At 43.4% G+C, this 15053-nt stretch overlaps 1 protein-coding gene across 2 annotated transcripts in view; it reads left to right on the plus strand.

Annotated features, from left to right (window-relative positions):
* LOC126100595 (splicing factor ESS-2 homolog) overlaps nucleotides 1-15053 on the plus strand; it is an 87581-nt gene that overhangs the window by 66453 nt on the left and 6075 nt on the right. The gene's annotated exons all lie outside the window — the stretch shown is intronic.

Raw genomic sequence — 15053 nt, forward strand, 5'->3', positions numbered from 1 at the left:
TCAAGTGTTTTACCACCAGATCACCAGGCCCAACTGAGAAAAGATTGTTGTACATTTAGTTTTCAGCCAAAGCCCTCTTTAGAAAAGGACACACACACACACACACACACACACACACACACACACACACACACACACCCTGACAGCCATCTCCAGCAGCTCAGACTGGACTGCAAGTGTCACATTGAGTGGCAGTCTGGAGTGGGGCTCAACGTGACAGTTTCATTATGGTCTGAGCTACAATCTCATGAGTGTGTGTGTGTGTGTGTGTGTGTGTGTGTGTGTGTGTGTGTGTGTGTGTGTGTGTCATCTTTTCTGAAGAAGGCTTTGGCCTAAAGCTAAATGTATAACCTATGTGTGCCTGCAACTCAGCATGTCATCTTTATTCTTTTCCTGGCATTGATGGTATTCCAACGTGGGTTTCCATTGTTTGAAACATAAGAGATCATTAAATGAAATTAATAAAGGTAATAACAAAGGGTTCTACAATAACTTCAGACACCAGTAATTATAGATGAAACAATTATTATTTGATAAATCAGATATGACTTAGAGCTAACAACTCACACCTTGTAACACATCAAAATCGGAGCCAGAAGAGGAAGTCTCAGCTTCTTAATACATCATTTGTGTCTCAAGAAAATAAATGTAATACAGAGGTTAGTTATTACGCCTGATGCATACTGAATGTGAGTTATTATTAACATCTGCTCTTCCTATCATTGATATCACATATACATTATGTGATACAGAATTTCTTCATAAAAATAATAAAAAATAAAACATATTTTTATATGATACACTTCACTATTCTGAAGAGATATTGTGTCATGAACATTGCTTTCTCACCTCAATTTTTGTTATTTCTGTACAACTAGTTCTCAGGATGGTTAGTTGCAGCATTAGGTAAGAAACAATGGGTTGACAAACATAATGCTTTCCCACACATTTCATTTTAAAGAAAGCAGCCTTTGTGAAAATGGCTCCAGTACACAAAGCTACCAATGGAGGCATACTTCCCAGAGATTTATAGATGTCCCTTAGGTACATCCTGTGCAAATTTCAACAATATTTAGGATTGTTCAGCTGAGATGCCATAGGTCACTTGATGTGGAATAACCATTCCAAAATACACTCCTGGAAATGGAAAAAAGAACACATTGACACCGGTGTGTCAGACCCACCATACTTGCTCCGGACACTGCGAGAGGGCTGTACAAGCAATGATCACACGCACGGCACAGCGGACACACCAGGAACCGCGGTGTTGGCCGTCGAATGGCGCTAGCTGCGCAGCATTTGTGCACCGCCGCCGTCAGTGTCAGCCAGTTTGCCGTGGCATACGGAGCTCCATCGTAGTCTTTAACACTGGTAGCATGCCGCGACAGCGTGGACGTGAACCGTATGTGCAGTTGACGGACTTTGAGCGAGGGCGTATAGTGGGCATGCGGGAGGCCGGGTGGACGTACCGCCGAATTGCTCAACACGTGGGGCGTGAGGTCTCCACAGTACATCGATGTTGTCGCCAGTGGTTGGCGGAAGGTGCACGTGCCCGTCGACCTGGGACCGGACCGCAGCGACGCACGGATGCACGCCAAGACCGTAGGATCCTACGCAGCCTCTTCCCAGCAAATTAGGGACACTGTTGCTCGTGGGGTATCGGCGAGGACCATTCGCAACCGTCTCCATGAAGCTGGGCTACGGTCCCGCACACCGTTAGGCCGTCTTCCGCTCACGCCCCAACATCGTGCAGCCCACCTCCAGTGGTGTCGCGACAGGCGTGAATGGAGGGACGAATGGAGACGTGTCGTCTTCAGCGATGAGAGTCGCTTCTGCCTTGGTGCCAATGATGGTCGTATGCGTGTTTGGCGCCGTGCAGTTGAGCGCCACAATCAGGACTGCATACGACCGAGGCACACAGGGCCAACACCCGGCATCATGGTGTGGGGAGCGATCTCCTACACTGGCCGCACATCACTGGTGATCATCGAGGGGACACTGAATAGTGCACGGTACATCCAAACCGTCATCGAACCCATCGTTCTACCATTCCTAGACCAGCAAGGGAACTTGGTGTTCCAACAGGACAATGCACGTCCGCATGTATCCCGTGCCACCCAACGTGCTCTAGAAGGTGTAAGTCAACTACCCTGGCCAGCAAGATCTCTGGATCTGTCCCCCATTGAGCATGTTTGGGACTGGATGAAGCGTCGTCTCACGCGGTCTGCACGTCCAGCACGAACGCTGGTCCAACTGAGGCGCCAGGTGGAAATGGCATGGCAAGCCGTTCCACAGGACTACATCCAGCATCTCTACGATCGTCTCCATGGGAGAATAGCAGCCTGCATTGCTGCGAAAGGTGGATATACACTGTACTAGTGCCGACATTGTGCATGCTCTGTTGCCTGTGTCTATGTGCCTGTGGTTCTGTCAGTGTGATCATGTGATGTATCTGACCCCAGGAATGTGTCAATAAAGTTTCCCCTTCCTGGGACAATGAATTCACGGTGTTCTTATTTCAATTTCCAGGAGTGTAGTATAATTCTGGTTCAACAAAAATGAAACTCAGATTGTGAGAAATAGCAGATAAAACAAGTGAAAAAAATGAAAGCCTTGAAAACATGTTGTGGAGAGAGGTGTAATAGATGATGATAATAGATCTGTCAAAATTTGATGAGACTTTAAAAATAATGACACTACTTGGATTCTATCAAATGTAACATGCAAAGCATCATAATTTTTCTCTCTTCAGAATTTGATCTCCTAGACATTATTCACAAGCAAATGATGTGTGGTGCCATTAATTTGTGGGAGAAAGAATCAGTTTATTTGTTCAAGACAGGACAAGTGTGCTGTTATTGGTCTATATGGAATCACAATAGCGCAAATTGAAATCATGGTACACATGAATTGTATGCAATCATTCCATGTGTATCTGTGGTGCTGCGTGATGTTACTGTCGCTACCACTTCAGGCTACAAGAAAATGTATACATATTGGCCCTCATAAAGTTAGTGCATGAACGCACAACAGCTTCACTCACGACACAACTGCACACTATGACCACAAAGGGGGTCCCTCATCACAGGTAGGGAGGGATATTGACAAGTAGTCATTCTGATTCACAACAACACTTGTGATTGTGAAGTAAATGTCAGAAAAGAGTTGCCCACACTCATCCAGTGACAAGTTTAGGACCATTCACCATATAGCCGCAACCTTGTACCCAGTGACTTTCACACAGTTCTCTATTGAATGGAACAATTTGCAGGACAGTAGTTCCACAGTGTAATAAGATGAAAAGTTAGCACCAATACAGAAGGTGTTTGGGCAATGGGCAATGGTGACAGTCCTGTAGAAAAAATAAAATGTGCACCATATGATAACATGGCTTAAACTTTTTGTGAAACTCGTCTTTTGCTAATAAATACTCATCATTGTAACTCGCAACTCTGGTATTTGTCATTAAACTTACCAGAAAAAGTAGAATATTTCAACTATTTGTTGTGTGTTATTGGATGGTAGTTAAAATCAGGAGTATAAAGCAAATAACCCAGTGGCATTGTGTGCTCTTGCTTGAAGAACATTTTCGGTTTTGTTTCACTTTACTCACGATTTACTACTTACAACAGAATAGGTTCAGATATTAAATATACAAGAACACAATTTTTATGGAGAAGATCTTACAATTTAATTCCAGTTCATTTGGAAATATTCTTAAAAACCAATGTCAGTAACTTTTATTTCAAGTGGTTCTTGTGAAATAACTAACTTTGAAAATATTATTGGCAAGGACTTAGCAGATAGTAGAAGCTTATTAAAAATTTTAAGCATGTTGTTTTATATGAGTTTGAAGACTTTGTCACTCTGTTTTTCAGTATATCAAAGTCCAGTTTGCATCTAGTGTTGTGGAGGTGTACAGGTTGTTTTAAAAATACCTTTACAAACCGTGGGGATATGTTCCTTACCACAAAACAAGGAAAAATGTTCATATAAACATATGCCTAAAAATCCTGAGTTTTCGAATTACTAATGAAAGTTTACAATTTCGGTGATTGGAGCACATCAACACACAAGCTCATAATAAATGCTCAAAATGTCCTCTTCTCGCTTCGAAAAGTGCATGGACTCATCGAATCATAGACGTTGCACCATTTGCAGCATTCCATGGCATGTCGATGAAGAGTTTCTGCATCTGGGTGGTTTGCTGCATAGACTAGTTGTTTAAGCTGCCCTCGGAGATATTAATCCTAATGGTCATTGAGGTCGGGAAAACGTGCTGACCATGGAACTGGTCCTCTTCTGCCTATCCACATGTCATGGTAGACACCAGCCAGTGCATCTCAAACACTGAGACTGAAACATGTTTCTTCTTATTTACTGGGATTCATCTTCAAGTAGGTCTTGGAGCATGTTATGAATAAAGTCCCTGGGACAGCACCTGAAAAGCATGCTGAGAGAACATATAGCCCTACCAGAGTGTCATCCACAATTCCAGCCCACACATTAATCTTAAAACTAATGCTGAATGTCTAGCCTGTACTGTAGCAAGAAGACTGCAATCAGCCCATATGTGTTGGTTGTGAAAATTTTTTATTCCATCTCTTCTGAATATTGCTTCGCCAGTAAGCAAAACTTAAGAGAGAAACAATAGACTGGCAGTTTGTGCAACAGACCCTCAGCAAAAGCTCTCCTTTGGTAAGTGATCGGCAGGTGTAAGCCTCTGCACACGTTGAAGATGATACCGATACCAGAGTTGGTTGTGAAGTATTTTCCATTCTGAACTTGGAAATGTACCACATGCCAGGGTTACTTGTCTTATCTTGCACTGATACCTGAACCCCCCCCCCCCTCCCCCGCCTTCTGTGTGTGTGTGTGTGTGTGTGTGTGTGTGTGTGTGTGTGTGTTTGTGTGTGTGTGTTTGCATGCTCATGAAATGAATATCCTACCATGTTTGAACAGAGCACTTTCATTAAACTCAATACTTGCGGTACCCATATGCGAGAGACTCGTTAAAGACATCAATGACTAATGTAGACAAGTCTCCCTGGCAACCCAATGCCATCTAGGATACAATGGGTTGTTGAGTTGTTCCTGGAAAACTGTTGAAACTCAGCTTTCTTTAATAACTCAAGAACAAAGGATTTTCATCGATATGTTTCTTGTTTTGGTGTAAGGAGTCTGTCTCCTAACTTTGTATAAGTATTTTTGAAACACCCTGTATAATCTCTCTGGTGTCAAACTCATTTAAGTTGGTTTTGACATAAAGCAATTTTGTGCAAATGCGTAGGTTAATAGGAGTCAATATATTGAGCTCAATTGGCAGTGTTCTTTACATTTCACTTTACTCGTTATTCTGATTACTTTTTGTTTTTCTTTTCTTCCTTTTTTTCCAGAATTTCACTGACAGAGCAGGAATGTCCTCTTTATCACTGTACCATAGCAAATGTGTGATTGAAATAGGGCAAAATATGTTGTCTTCAGATATTCATTAGTGACTACATCTGTTAGTTTCCATGTAAGATAACATACTGTAGCTATTCTCTTGCAGACGTGATTAGTATGTTCCTCCCAGTTTAATTTGGAATCAATGTGAAAGCTTAACAATTTTACTGATTTACTTTCCACAGCTTTAGTTAACCCCAGAATTAGGTCTTGCATTGTACCAGGATTACAAAGGAGGCCATTCATTGCTAGTCGTAAATTTTTCTGTGTTGAAGCAATCCTGTGGTGTCATGGTGCATTTAGCAGTGTTGTATCATCTGCATGACATACCATTAAATTTGGTCTTTCATGGAAAGTTAAAGGATTATCTGCAATGATGAATAGAAATGGAACAAGTACAGAGCCCTTCGACACTCCAGTCCACACTTCTGTCCATGAGGAGCATATATTTTTAACTCACACAAACTGTCTCCTCATGGTGAAATATGACTTTCTTAGCGCTAAAGGTGGGCTGTATATGCCATAAATTTTCAGTTTTGCAAGTAAGGTGTTAAAAGGTATGCATTCAAAAGCTTTTCTGACATCACAAACTACAACTGATACCAGATCCTCACTTGCAAATGCAGTTTAACACCTCATCAACAGAAGTCATAGTATTTTTAGCATGTTGGAATCCAAACTGTCTGTTGGACAGGATCTCACACTTTTCGAAATTGTTATTTAGCTGGTTGTTACAATGTAACACACCTTGTATAGGTATGTGTGATACGACATAGGTGCACTGGGTCTGTCACTCTTTCAATGAACGTTACTTTTAATAAATCTTGCAAATATACAGTTGTGTCTCTTGATTGCTCCCCAACCGTGTACAAACTACTTCTTATGGAGTTTGTATCCTGGCTGTATGTTGCCACTGTAAGAAAGTATTAGCTGTTCTGCGCTACTAAGTGAATTCGATTCTTCCATAAAAATGCTTATGTTTCTTAATTCGTTATCTCAGTAATGAGACCATACAGCTAGTGACTCCTCCTGCCTCATGTCACAGCTTGCTGCTACCCTCTGCTGTTACTACTCACATACCATCTTCACACACAGTCAATACTTCTCATGTACATACTGTCTAATAACTTATTAAATGTCAAATTGTCTTGAACTGTCATGAAGGCTCATAGTGGAACTGATATTCATAAGAATATCTTGTTACACTACATTGTACATGTTGTTGTTGTTGTTGTTGTTGTTGTTGTGGTCTTCAGTCCTGAGACTGGTTTGATGCAGCTCTCCATGCTACCCTATCCTGTGCAAGCTTCTTCATCTCCCAGTACTTACTGCAACCCACATCTTTCTGAATCTGCTTAGTGTTTTCATCTCTTGGTCTCTCTCTACAATTTTTACCATCCACGCTGCCCTCCAATGCTAAATTTGTGATCCCTTGATGCCTCAGAACATGTCCTACTAACCGGTCCTTTCTTCTAGTCAAGTTGTGCCACATACTCCTTTTCTCCCCAATTCTATTCAGTACCTCCTCATTAGTTATGTGATCTACCCATCTAATCTTCAACATTCTTCTGTAGCACCTCATTTCGAAAGCTTCTATTCTCTTCTTGTCCAAACTATTTATCATCCATGTTTCACTTCCATACATGGCTACACTCCATACAAATACTTTCAAAAACGACTTCCTGACACTCAAATCTATACTCGATGTTAACAAATTTCTTTTCTTCAGAAACGCTTTCCTTGCCATTGCCAGTCTACATTTTATATCTTCTCTACTTCGACCATCATCAGTTATTTTGCTCCCCAAATAGCAAAACTCCTTTACTACTTTAAGTGTCTCCTTTCCTAATCTAATTCCCACAGCATCACCCGACTTAATTCGACTACATTCCATTATCCTCGTTTTGCTTTTGTTGATGTTCATCATATATCCTCCTTTCAAGACACTGTCCATTCTGTTCAACTGCTCTTCCAAGTCCTTTGCTGTCTCTGATAGAATTACAATGTCATTGGCGAACCTCAAAGTTTTTATTTCTTCTCCATGAATTGTAGTACCTACTCCAAATTTTTCTTTTGTTTCCTTTACTGCTTGCTCAATATACAGATTGAATAACACGGGGAGAGGCTACAACCCTGTCTCACTCCCTTCCCAACCACTGCTTCCCTTTCATGCCCCTCGACTCTTATAACTGCCATCTGGTTTCTGTACAAATTGTAAATAGCCTTTCGCACCCTACATTTTACCCCTGCCACCTTTAGAATTTGAAAGAGAATATTCCAGTCAACATTGTCAAAAGCTTTCTCTAAGTCTACAAATGCTAGAAATGTAGGTTTGCCTTTCCTTAATCTTTCTTCTAAGATAAGTCGTAGGGTCAGTACTGCCTCACGTGTTCCAATATTTCTACGAAATCCAAACTGATCTTCCCCGAGGTCGGCTTCTACCAGTTTTTCCATTCGTCTGTAAAGAATTCACGTTAGTATTTTGCAGCTGTGACTTATTAAACTCACAGTTCGGTAATTTTCACATCTGTCAACACCTGCTTTCTTTGGGATTGGAATTATTATATTCTTCTTGAAGTCTGAGGGTATTTCGCCTGTCTCATACATCTTGCTCACCAGATGGTAGACTTTTGTCAGGACTGGCTCTCCCAAGGCCATCAGTAGTTCTAATGGAATGTTGTCTACTCCCGGGGCCTTGTTTCGAGTCAGGTCTTTCAGTGCTCTGTCAAACTCTTCACGCAGTATCGTATCTCCCATTTCATCTTCATCTACATCCTCTTCCATTTCCGTAATATAGTCCTCAAGTACATCGCCCTTGTATAGTCCCTCTATATACTCCTTCCACCTTTCTGCTTTCCCTTCTTTGCTTAGAACTGGGTTTCCATCTGAGCTCTTGATATTCATACAAGTGGTTCTCTTTTCTCCAAAGGTCTCTTTAAGTTTCCTGTAGGCAGTATCTATCTTACCCCAATGAGATAAGCCTCTACATCATTACATTTGTCCTCTAGCCATCCCTGCTTAGCCATTTTGCACTTCCTGTCGATCTCATTTTTGAGACGTCTGTATTCCTTTTTGCCTGCTTCATTTACTGCATTTGTATATTTTCTCCTTTCATCAATTAAGTTCAGTATTTCTTCTGTTACCCAAGGAGTTCTACTAGCCCTCATCTTTTTACCTACTTGATCCTCTGCTGCCTTCACTACTTCATCCCTCAGAGCTACTCATTGTTCTTCTACTGTACTTCTTTCCCCCATTCCTGTCAATTGTTCCCTTATGCTCTCCCTGAAACTCTGTACAACCTCTGGTTCTTTCAGTTTATCCAGGTCCCATCTCCTTAAATTCCCACCTTTTTGCAGTTTCTTCAGTTTTAATCTACAGTTCATAACCAATAGATTGTGGTCAGAGTCCACATCTGCCCCTGGAAATGTCTTACAATTTAAAACCTGGTTCCTAAATCTCTGTCTTACCATTATATAATCAATCTGATACCTTCTAGTACCTCCAGGATTCTTCCATGTATACAACCTTCTTTCATGATTCTTGAACCAAGTGTTAGCTATGATTAAGTTATGGTCTGTGCAAAACTCTACCAGGCGGCTTCCTCTTTCATTTCTTAGCCCCAATCCACATTCACCTACTACGTTTCCTTCTCTCCCTTTTCCTACACTCGAATTCCAGTCACCCATGACTATCAAATTTTCGTCTCCCTTCACTACCTGAATAATTTCTTTTATCTCATCATACATTTCATCAATTTCTTCATCATCTGCAGAGCTAGTTGGCATATAAACTTGTACTACTATAGTAGGCGTGGACTTCGTGTCTATCTTGGCCACAATAATGCGTTCACTATGCTGTTTGTAGTAGCTTACCCGCACTCCTATTTTTTTATTCATTATTAAACATACTCCTACATTACCCCTATTTGATTTTGTGTTTATAACCCTGTACTCACCTGACCAAAAGTCTTGTTCCTCCTGCCACTGAACTTCACTAATTCCCACTATATCTAACTCTAACCTATCCATTTCCCTTTTTAAATTTTCTAATCTACCTGCCCGGTGAAGGGATCTGACATTCCACGCTCCGATCCGTAGAACACCAGTTTTCTTTTTCCTGATAACAACGTCCTCTTGAGTAGTCCCCGCCCGGAGATCCAAATGGGGGACTATTTTACCTCTGGAATATTTTACCCAAGAGGATGCCATCATCATATATCCATACAGCAAAGCTGTATGCCCTCGGGAAAAATTACGGCTGTAGTTTCCCCTTGCTTTCAGCCGTTTGCAGTACCAGCACAGCAAGACCTTTTCGGTTAACATTGCAAGCCCAGGTCAGTCAATCATCCAGACTGTTGCCCCTGCAACTACTGAAAAGGCTGCTGCCCCTCTTCGGGAACCACACGTTTGTCTGGCCTCTCAACAGATGCCCTTCTGTTGTGGTTGCACCTACGGTACGGCTGTCTGTATCGCTGAGGCACGCAAGCCTCCCCACCAACGGCAAGGTCCATGGTTCATTGTACATTAGATACTAAAAAACGTTGGAGAAAACTGGGACAATAAAAACTGGTCTGTAGCTTTGGGACTGATTTGTTAGCATATAAATATTGAATAATAATAATAATAATAATAAGCTCTACAAGTAGTGTCATCCAGCTTTGGGCCCTTGTTTGTAAGAATTTCTCTATATTCTTTACAGTCTGAGCACCTCCTGCCTAATGTGAGTCAGTTCATCTATATACTATTTTAACACTTTCTTTTTATGCTTAAGGCTATTTTTGATCAATTAATAACTCAGGCAGTTTTTTCAGGAAATTACCAAAACCTATTTCAACAGCACCCTTCCCAGGTTGTGTATTCTTTACAAAGTCCCACCTAACTTCAGTTAATCAGTCAATAAACAAAAATAATTTTTTTCTGCCCCCTCATTCATGTAATACTAGACACACTGTTGATTGATGTGTCTGACTTACACAATTGTTAACATCAAAATGTTAAAATTAGTGGTTCTTGGACTGCTAGAGCTTCACTAGTAAGTGGACATCATACCTACCTCTTAAAAATTAACTATAATTGTATCTAACCAAGCATTATTCTGTGTGGAGCTGTAGTTTGTACGGTGCAAATTTTGTGATCTTAAGGTATTAAGAAATGTCCTTGTGACATGTTTATCAGTATTAGCCATTTCAATGCTGTAATCGCCACAGATAATTACTTTTGTTTGAGATTTTAATACTTTCCTCACACGCAGGTCAGATTTTTTGAAAAATGTATTTACATCTGCACCAGGTCATCTATATAATTTAACAGTAGTGGTACTCTCTGCATCCTGTCTGATACAGCTTAATTCTCCATCCAGTTCAGCACAATAAATGCTAACAATCCATCTTAGAAAACATTACAGTGTCTATAACAAATATTGCAACATCTCCATTCATCTTTCCACTTATGTGTATAATGTTCTCAATATAATAACCCTGAGGAACAAAATATTCTACCTTATCTTCTATCATTCAGTGTTCTGACACACATACATCTTCAACATTTTCAGCATTGGAAAAATGTTCTAATTCTAATATTGTGTTCCTAATGCAGTGAATGTTCATTAGTGCACAGTAACAGATTTATACTTATTGTTTGTAAACACTCTTCCTTTCAAGTGTAGCTTTTAGCGTTATGCCCAAATGCAAGAGATTTATTACCTGTGTCAAGTCACTGACTTTTAGCCTAAAAAAGGCACACAGTCCTGTTATTATTCAAGCCACTACTTTCATAGATAGTTTTATTCCATTTGAGTTCCCCCCGCCCTGCAGGTCCGGGGGTTAGAATAGGCCCGAGGTATTCCTGCCTGTCGTAAGAGGCGACTAAAAGGAGTCTCACATGCTTCGGCCTGTATGTAATGGTCCCCAGTAGGGTTTGACCTCCATTTTTCAAAGTTTTGCCGAAGAGTGAGCCAACTGGGGAATGGTGCCTACTGTCCATCATGCACTGAGACCTCTCGTATCCTTCGTCAATATGGATCTGCACTTCCACTCATTCTCCAGCTGTTGGGCGAGGTCACCCTCCCGGGTGCGTTTTCCTCCATCCTCCGTGCAGTATCACTTTCTGCACTGTCTACGATAATGGACTTCTTAGCTCGTTTTCACCTGATATCCAGCATGGTAGCCAGTCCGTTGTGGTGGGGGCTGCCATGTACCCTGTTGGTATTGGTGATGCCTGCGCTGTTAACTCCCCACGTATGCCAAGGAGTAGATGCCTGTCACCCTGGGCCATCGCGACTCCCAGAAATGGCCATCCTGCCAGGTGGCCTTTGCTGCGGCTGGGTGGTGCCTGAGGGGAGGTCCTCTGGTCGGAGTGGGTGGCATCAGGGCGGATGATGTGCCATGAAGCATAGTACGTCATCTCCTGCTGGTGACCAGCAGTCTCTAAGCGGTCAAGGTCTAACTTCAATGTTAAGAAATACGACCCCAAATCGTCGCCCCCACCCCTCCCGGCCACACCACGGGAGGAACATCAGGCTAAGGATGACAGCGAACCTTATTCACCCCAGTACCTCGTATGTACGGGAGTTGATGGGGAATCTTTCTTGTCAATGAAACCGCAGTTTTTTGTGGAGCATTTAGAGGACAAGTTTGGGGAGGTGGAGGGCTTGTCCAAAATGTGGCCAGGGTCGGTCTTGATCAAAACAGCATCCTCTGCCCAGTCACGGGCACTACTCGCCTGTGACAAGCTGGAGGATGTTTCCGTTTCCATCATGCCCCATAAGAGCTTAAATATGATCCAGGGTATCATATTTCACTGGTACCTTCTTTTCCAGTCTGACATTGAGCTGCGTACCAATTTAGAGTGGCGTGGTGTCCATTTCGTCCAGCGCGTCTACCAGAGTCCGAGGGATAGTCAGGTTGCCACTGGTGCCTTCGTCTTGGCCTTCGAGGGAGACACATTACCTGAGAAGGTCAAGGCGACGGTCTACCGCTATGACGTAAAGCCATATATCCGTCCCCTGATGCGCTGCTTTAAATGCTGGAAGTTCGGCCATATGTCTTCCTGCTATACTTCCAACATCACCTATCGGGACTGCAGGATTCTCCAGAAAGAAAGAAAAGTAATCAAATACAAGACCCTGGACTGACTGACTGACTGAGGCTACATCCTGTGCATATGACGTCAACCTACACCGCCACTATGACAACGGTTCTACCATCTTCTGTTCTGCCGCGTACAGTTGGCTCTCAGAGCCATCAGACTCCAGCTGCACCCTTGATGGTGGGGGGCACTTCCCTCCCTCTTGCTCCTGCACAACCTACTTCAGGAGCAACACCCCCCAACCATCAGGGACCTCAGTCCTCACTTCTCAGCTGGAGAACCGAAAGTCTTCTTCGGCTCCTCTTGCCAGGAAGGAATCCCTTGGGTCAAAGCTGACACCTGCCAGTGGCTGAAGCAACCACAGGTAGCTGGTCATAGGGCTTCACGGTCCTCCTCAGTCCCTGATACTGAATCAGTGAAGCCTTTCCTAGCCCGACAAAACTAAGAAACAGTGAGATAAACCCAAAAAGAAAAAGACCCCAAGAACCGAGGCACTGCGGTGGTACCCACACCACCACTACCTACAAGCTCTGTGTCTGAGGATGAGGTGGAGATTCTGGCATCTGCTGAGGACTTAGATCTCACTGGGCCCTCAGACACACTGGATGTCAATCGCACAGGTACTCTTCTGGTGGCAGCAGATGGCCCTGAGGTGTAAACTGCCTCATTGAGTTTTTCATGCCTTTCCAGTCTCACAATCACGTAATCCACCAGTGGAATTGCAGCGGTTTTTTCCACCACCTGGCTGGGCTACAGCAACTGTTAAGCTTTGCACCTGCTTTCTGCATTGACCTCCAGGAAACCTGGTTTCCGGAAATGCGGACCCCCTGCCCTCCGCAGCTAAAAGTGATATTACAGGAACCGTAGAGACTGTAATAGTGTGTCAGGTAGAGTTTGCGTCTATGTCCTGAACTCAGTAGAACACACACACACACATTTCAGTGTGGCACATGGCACATATTCAGCCATTGATCTCTCAGTTTGCAGTCCTGGCCTTCTCCCGTCTATCCACTGGAGAGCACATGATGACCTGTGTGGTAGTGACCACTTCCCCATCTTCCTGTCACTCCCCCGGCATCATGCCCAAGAACGCTTATCCAGGTGGGCTTTAAACAAGGCAGACTGGGAAGCCTTCCCCTGTGCTGTGACCGCTGAATCTCCCCCACGTGGTGCCATCGATGTTGTCATTGAGTAGGTCACTACAACGATTGTTTCTGCGGCAGAAAATGCGATCCCTCATTCTTTAGGGTGCTTTTACGTGGCTCCGTGCCCACGTTTGCCAGCTCATAAAATGACAGAAACAGGAATGTCGGGATAGGTATGTCTCTACCATTGGGTGTCATACATCACCTTCCCAAGTCTGGACGAAAATCAGACATCTTTTTGGGTACCAGACCCCTCCAACAGGTGTCACTGGCATTAACATCAATGGTGTGTTATCTACTGACACAAATACGATTGCCGAGCACTTTGCTGAGCACTGTGCTCAAGCCTCTGCGTGGGAGAACTACCCCCAGCCTTTCACACCCTCAAACAGCAGATGGAAAGGAAACTCCTCTCATTCACTACATGCCACAGTGAACCTATACAGAGTGGAAGCTCCTCAGTGCCCTTGCACATTTCCCCGACACAGCTCCTGGGTCAGATCGGATCTACACTCAGATGATTAAACATCTTTCGTCTGACTACAAGCGATATCTCCTCGTCATCTTCAACCGCATCTGGTGCGATGGCGTTTTTCCATCGCAATGGCGGGAGAGCACCATCATTCCGGTGCGAAAGCACGGCAAAAATCTGCTTGATGTGGATAGCTATCGGCCCATCAGCCTCACCAATGTTCTCTGTTAGCTGCTGGAACGTATGGTGTGTCGGCGGTTGGGTTGGGTCCTGGAGTCAAATGGTCCACTGGCTCCATGTCAGGGCAGCTTCCACCAGGGTCGCTCTACCACTGAAAATCTTTTGTCCCTCGAGTCTGTCATCTGAACAGCTTTTTCCAGATGCCAGCACATTCTTGCCATCTTTTTTGACTTATGTAAATCATATGGCATTACCTGGAGACATCATATCCTTGCCACATTGTATATGTTGGATCTCCGGGGACCACTCCCGACTTTTATCCAAAAGTTCCTGTCGCTCTGTACTTTCCGTGTCCAAGTTGGTGCCTCCCATAGTTTCCCCCGTATTCAGGATAACAGCATTCCGCAGGGCTCCATATTGAGTGTACTATTTTTAGTGGCCATTAATGGCCTAGCAGCAACTATAGGGCTGTCAGTCCTACACCTTCTCGGTATGCGGATGACTTCTGCATTTCGTATTGCTCCTCCAGTACTGGTGTTGCTGAGTGGCGCCTACAGGGAGCCATTCACAAGGCGCAATCATGGGCTCTAGCCCACGGCTTCCAGTTTTCAGCCGCAAAGTCGTGTGTCATGCATTTGTCGGTGTCGCACTGTTCATCCAGAACCAGAACTTTACCTTAATGATGATCTATTCACTGGAGTGGAGACATATCAATTCTTAGGACTG

Source organism: Schistocerca cancellata, chromosome 9, assembly GCF_023864275.1.
Source record: "Schistocerca cancellata isolate TAMUIC-IGC-003103 chromosome 9, iqSchCanc2.1, whole genome shotgun sequence".
NCBI classification, from domain to species: domain Eukaryota; kingdom Metazoa; phylum Arthropoda; class Insecta; order Orthoptera; family Acrididae; genus Schistocerca; species Schistocerca cancellata.